Here is a 6,000-nt window from a genome sequence, read left to right on the forward strand (position 1 = left end):
CTGGATGTAAGAAGTGACACACTTTACTCCACTAGCCTTTGATCCTGGAATTACGAGGCTGTTTCTTCCAATCCCCATTTCAACCAGCACTGAGTGCAAAGCAGCATTTACAGTCCCCTCTTCCTCCACCAACTGAGGCGATACAAACAAAAGCAGCAGTCCTTGCACAATCTATTCCTCATGGACAGATCAAAAGCTCTGTTGTGCTACCACCTAGCAGTAATTTAATTTCACAAATAATCACATTAATCCTGACCGTTAATCCTAGTGGAGGGTTACTGTGAGCCTGTCATCTTCATCCACAGTTGACTCAGTTCCAGCCACACAAAGCTTTTGGGTTTTGTTGTTGTTTTTCTCTCGTTTTTATGCACTGGACACTACTTATAATAATCTTCTATATAGCTCAAAAGCTGTAAGCACAAGCATAGCTTTAATCACATGAATAATTCTCAAAAATACTGTGGATAAAGTTGGTTTTCATGCATGTGGGTCCTTTATCCAGCAGCACAGACAACTGTTCATTAAAACAAAAAGGGAGCATGACTGAAACACACAAGTTAACATTAGTTTTGGGTAGATGTCATCTTTGAAGCATGTATTTAACACACTGAACTACTACAAGCTGAATTTACACTTTTGTTTTTATGGCAAACTTGTACAAAACCACAATTGACAGTGTTAATGAGTTCCAAGGCGTCCCTCTGTCAGTGTTGGTGTACAGCAGCCCTTCAAAACCCAAGTTTTCCACAGCACAAGAGCTCTGACCTGGAGCATTTACAAGATTACACCAAAGCTCTGCAGATCAAGTCCAAACGTTTGCACTTCAGACAGAAAACAAACATGACAAACCTCTCAGTCCACGTTTGCAGAGTAGCTTTACGCTCTCTTCTCTCCTAACTGGTGAAGTGATGCAGAGCCCACTGCATTCGGAGCCCTGCCTGATGCACACGGAGCTGCGCAGCTCCAGGCAACCCACAGGGCTCCCTGCTGGGCTCCTGCTCTGAACCTGAATGCCAAGTAGGAAGGAGGGAGGCTATCAGCTGGCAGCTGTGGGTTGTTTTTTTTTGTTTGTTTTGTTTTTCTACATACACCATCATTTTGTAATTGTTTTTATTTCAAGTTTTATTTTCTTAAAGCACTCAGAGTCCAATTTGGAAACCAGACAGTAATAAAAGCTCCGTCTCACAAACAAATGAGATTCCTTTCGAATAAAACACACCATTACTTAAGACCACATTCTTGAGAAAATAGAAGCTTTTCCTCTTGCATTTAAAGAGGTATCAAGTCTTCACTAGTACGTAGCAAAGAGCTACAGAAATTGGACTGATCTCTAAGTTCTCAATTACAGAGGGAAGGTAGCAAATAATTTACCCAAAGTTACATAACGTGTCGGTGCCAGAGCTGGGAACAGAATCGGCGCACTCTAAGCAAATGGATCCTTACAGGCTATAATTCAAGTGTACTTAAAATGACAAAGAACTATAGAGCAAAATGAAACTAAGATTCATCTTACCAGCATATTGTTAACAGACACATCTGAAGGATTAAATGATGAACAAGCAAAGGTTTAGAAAAACTCTGACTAGAATCATAACCTTGGAAAACTAGGCACACCCTGTAACTTTACTGTAAATCTATCTTCCTCAGGTATAAGATGACCTTTTTCTTATAATCCTTTTTGTAGCTGGAGACAGAACCACGCACGCTATGCCTCAAGTCACTACTTAAAAAGTCAGCAAGAGGTACTATGCGTTTTCCTCCATGGCTGGCACAGACTTGCACACTGCACATAACCCCTGTTATCGCTGTGAACAGCAGGTCAAACACCTCGGCCTCCCACTATTGATCCTGGAGGTGTACATGTCCGTGCAGACCCCGTGCCTTTCAACGTTGCCCAGGAGACCAGGGTTATGTTCAAATTTAGTAACTTACAACACATTCAGGTCTATTCATAGCCCCCTTAGCTCACATAGCTAAGGAGCTGGTAATGTTTCTTGTTCTGGCTGTGTCAGAACCTTTTTCTGTAAGAAGAAGAAAATTATAGAATGCAAGAAGAGGCAAAAGAGACTGCTGCAAGAAGACACGAACTGATCTAATTCTCACTAAAGAGGAGGAGTTTGTTGGGAATGTGAAGGTCCAAGGCAGCCACAGCTGCAGTGACCATGAAATGGTGGAGTTCAAACTCCTTAGGGAAGCAAAGAGGCGATGAAACCATTTCCAGACAAACGAAGAAAATCAGCATGTGTAGTCAGCATGCATTCACCAGGGGGAAGTTATGCTTGACCAACCCGATAAGGTTCTGCACTGAAATGAGCAGCCTGCTGGACGCCCAGAGAGCGGTGGATAATGCCTTCCTAGACATCTGTAAGGCTTTTGACACCGTTCCCATAGGACAGACACAGAGAAGCCGCTGATGTATGCAGAGGACACAAAACTCTGGGGAATGACTGACTTACCAGAAGGCCGTGCTGCCATCCAGAGGGACCCTGACAGGCTGAAAAGGTGAGCTCACAAGGATCTCACAAAGTTCAAGGAGGAGAACTACAAAGTCCTGCACCTGGGGAGCAACAGCCTGTCCTGTGGGGAGAGGCTGTGAGAGCTGGGCCTGTTCAGCCTAGGGAAAAGCAGGCTTAGGAAGGATTTTATCAACGTGTATAAACGCCTGATATATGGGTGCAAAGAAGGCAGAGACAAGCTCTTTTCAGTGGCATTGTGTAATGTGCTGTGTACTGTGCTTGAGGCGCCCCTGCTTGAGCAGTGCAGCAGGACCCGATGAACTCCAGAAGTCCCTTCCAGCCTCAACCATTCTGCAACCTCAGTGCTGAAAGGGAGCAAAGCACAGCCTACCAGCACCTACATAACAGCTCTGCCAGAGTCCTCAGACAAGTTGTTTAGTTAAGCTACTGGTGATCATACAGAGGGTTCCCTCTGACACTACAGTACATCAGAGCAGTGAGCTCTACACAGCTTGTAACTCACCACTAGGCCTAACCTGCAAGCTCTCAAAGATAACACAATCTACAATCTAGGATTATTTGTGGTCTCACTGCACAGATTTTGTGAGATCACATTCCATACAATAGGGGATCAACATACCATTTGTCCTGACTAGAAAAGCCAAAGCTTTACACAACTTATACTGAAAGCCTTTGGAGACCCCAAACTTCCCATAGTGATACGTGAATGACCATGTACGACGCTGATATGTAACAAAATTTATGATTCCTAATTTTAGAAGAGTTCTGTGAAAGAAACACTCGTTTTACTTACTACCCAATTACCTCTTTCCCAGTCCCGATTACTCTCTTGCCGAGCACTGTGACATTTCAGAATACTGAGTGCTTTTACAGTACATTTGCTCAGCATACCCAAAAATCCAGTGTGTAATTGGTGAAAAAGGAGATCTAAATGGCAATAAAGAGGCTACATGGAGATCTACACACACAAAAAAAAAGAAATTGCAAGGGCAAAACAAACACAGTAATAGAACTTTGTAAGTATAAGCTACCGTCTGTACAACACTCAGATGCATTTACTAAGTCTGCGAAACCAATCAAGAATATAACTTGATACACAAGATAAAAGAACATGATGAACACACCACCCCTAGTTTCCGTATTAAAACATTTTTAAAAGCACAGTTTTAAAATTGTTACATACAAATAAGTTCAGTCACCAGCCAAGCAGTTAAACATTAGCAAAGTCAGAAACCAAGACTTGAGCTGCTACCCCCCTTCCCTTTCACTTGCTAGAAAAATAATGTAACTTGACAAACAAGGTGTGAAACAACAGTCCAGCACTTGCCTGTACAAGGACTGTTGGAGGACTAGAAGCCAAAACAAGCTCTGTTCCTGCTGCAAAGATTCCATACGAGCTATTATTAACCTGCTCTAAATATCACAAATGAAACAACCAGGGCTGCATCGCCCAGCACTGAATTGTCCTTGACAGCAATGAAACAAGGCAATCAACACTCAGATGGTAAACACGTAAGGGAATTCTCCAAATCTTCTGACCTTTTCTTCTACTTATCACACCACTTTATTTTTAAAAAGGAGACACTCAGGAGGTCACTTATTTCCCCCCTCCCCCATTGATTAAGACTGTCCAATATACAACTGCTTATTTTAAGCATACCTTATTTAAGGCTACTAAGGTCATCGCTAACAGTAAAGAAATTTCTGCATTTTGTGAATGCTTTTAGTCTGCAGGTCAAACAGCAAGCAGATGGGTAAGCACGTGAGCCACAGCTCAACTCTATTCTATCTAGGTAAAAATGAGAGATGAAGTACTTAGGACATGGCACAAACGTGCAAGACAAAGTATGTATGACATGGCACAAAAATGCAAGACTCCCACGCTCTCTTTAAATGACGGATACCTATCTGCTTTTAGCCTTCGGCTCAGAGCAATTTCTGAACCCTTTCAGCAGTCTGATCAATCTGCTAGTGATTTTGACCATCATCTTTCTGCACCTCGTGCTAAGAATCATTTTGCACGTGCTCAAGGAATATGCCCAGCTTAGCAAAGCAATCTAAAGACGAGCAACCGAGGAAATAAAGGCCAGAAGTTATTAACTTAATTCTTTACAGAAGAAGTATACCATAGGTTATTAAAAAAAGAAGAAAAATCTTTTGTGTCCTTTTACGTTCCTTTTTTCTTAAACGCTAAGTGAAAGTCCGCTTCATTTTTATAAAAAGTGGATTTCTAACTTCTTTATTTTTCCACGCAGCTTCCTGAGAAGCTTGGTTTTCCATTACCCAGAAGGGCTGCAGTAAAAAGCGGCTCCCCACCTACATTCTTGCTGGGTGCAACACGACCAGGGTGGGATATCAGAAGCCGTGCCATTATGTAACAGTTCTGCAGAAGTTCGGACAGTCGGGAACCGCGAACACCAGCCAAACTTTTATATCTGCGGATATTTATAGCCTGCTTGCTCAGTGCCTGTGCAGAGCTATGCACCGGCCCATTAATCCCCGATGACTTCGCTACAGCGGCCCCACAAGCCTGTGAGAAGTATGATTATTCCCTTGGATACCTTACCGAGCCTTCAGGTCTCACTTTTTTTGTTTGTTTTATGTTTTTTTTTTTTTTTTTTTTTTCTCTTCCATTTCAGCCACAAGCAAGCGCGGCAAAGCTAACGTTTACCTTTACAACCACCTCCAGGGAGAAACCTTCCCGCAGGAGAAGAAAAATAAAGACGAGGGCAGCAAACGCGTGCGGCACGGCTGATGGCTGGGCGATTTGCCCCTGAGATTGCCCAGGGGGAGGCAGCCGGGCTCTGAGGGGTACGAACCACGCAGGTCCCTGCCCCTCAGCACCCCTCAGCACCCCTCAGCACCCCTCAGCCCCCCTCAGCCCCCCCCAGCGCCCCCCAGCGCCCCTCAGCCCCCCTCAGCCCCCCTCAGCCCCCCCCAGAGCCCCTCAGCGCCCCCCAGCCCCCCTCAGAGCCCCTCAGCGCCCCTCAGAGCCCCCCAGCCCCCCCCAGCCCCCCTCAGCGCTCACCCGGCCGCGGCCGCCGCCGCCCGCCGCTCGCCTCCCTGCGCCCGCCCGGCCGGGCCCGCGCCGCCTGTTTACCTCACGAGCCGCCCCCTGCCCAGGCCCGGCCGCCAGCCCCGCCCCCGCCGCGCTCCCATTGGCCGCCCCGCTGTCCACGCCCCTCCCGGCACGGCGCGGCCGGCGAGGAGCGTGCCGAGCCCGTGCGCCGGGCGCTCCCACCAATGGCAGCAGGGCCCGGGCGGGGCGCGGGCCAATGAGGGGCGGGGAGGGCGGCGCGCGCGGCGGCTGCAGGGGGACGTGAGGCCCGTGAGGTCCGTGCGGCGGGGCCGCGCCGGGCGTGAGGCGCGTGTGGCACGGCCCGGGCGGGAGGGAGGGGGCGGGGCGGGGCAGGGCGGGAGCTGCCTCAGAGAGAGGGGAAGAAACCCGTCAGGGCTGGGGGGGGCGGGGTGATCGCCCCTCGCCTCATGGGGCTCGGGCGGTGATGGGGGTGGTTGGCACCCA

The 6,000-nt window shown here is 47.5% G+C and overlaps 1 protein-coding gene across 1 annotated transcript in view; it reads right to left on the reverse strand.

The window, feature by feature from the left end:
* Positions 1-5,601, reverse strand: part of COQ8A (coenzyme Q8A) — a 36,542-nt gene extending 30,941 nt beyond the window's left edge. The window contains exon 1 of the mRNA XM_082756547.1: positions 5,578-5,601. The gene's annotated coding sequence lies outside the window, so the exon portion shown is untranslated. The remainder of the gene's footprint in view (positions 1-5,577) is intronic.
* Positions 5,602-6,000: the final 399 nt, after the last annotated feature.

Source organism: Aythya marila (assembly GCF_965140915.1).
Source record: "Aythya marila genome assembly, chromosome: 3".
NCBI classification, from domain to species: Eukaryota; Metazoa; Chordata; class Aves; order Anseriformes; family Anatidae; genus Aythya; species Aythya marila.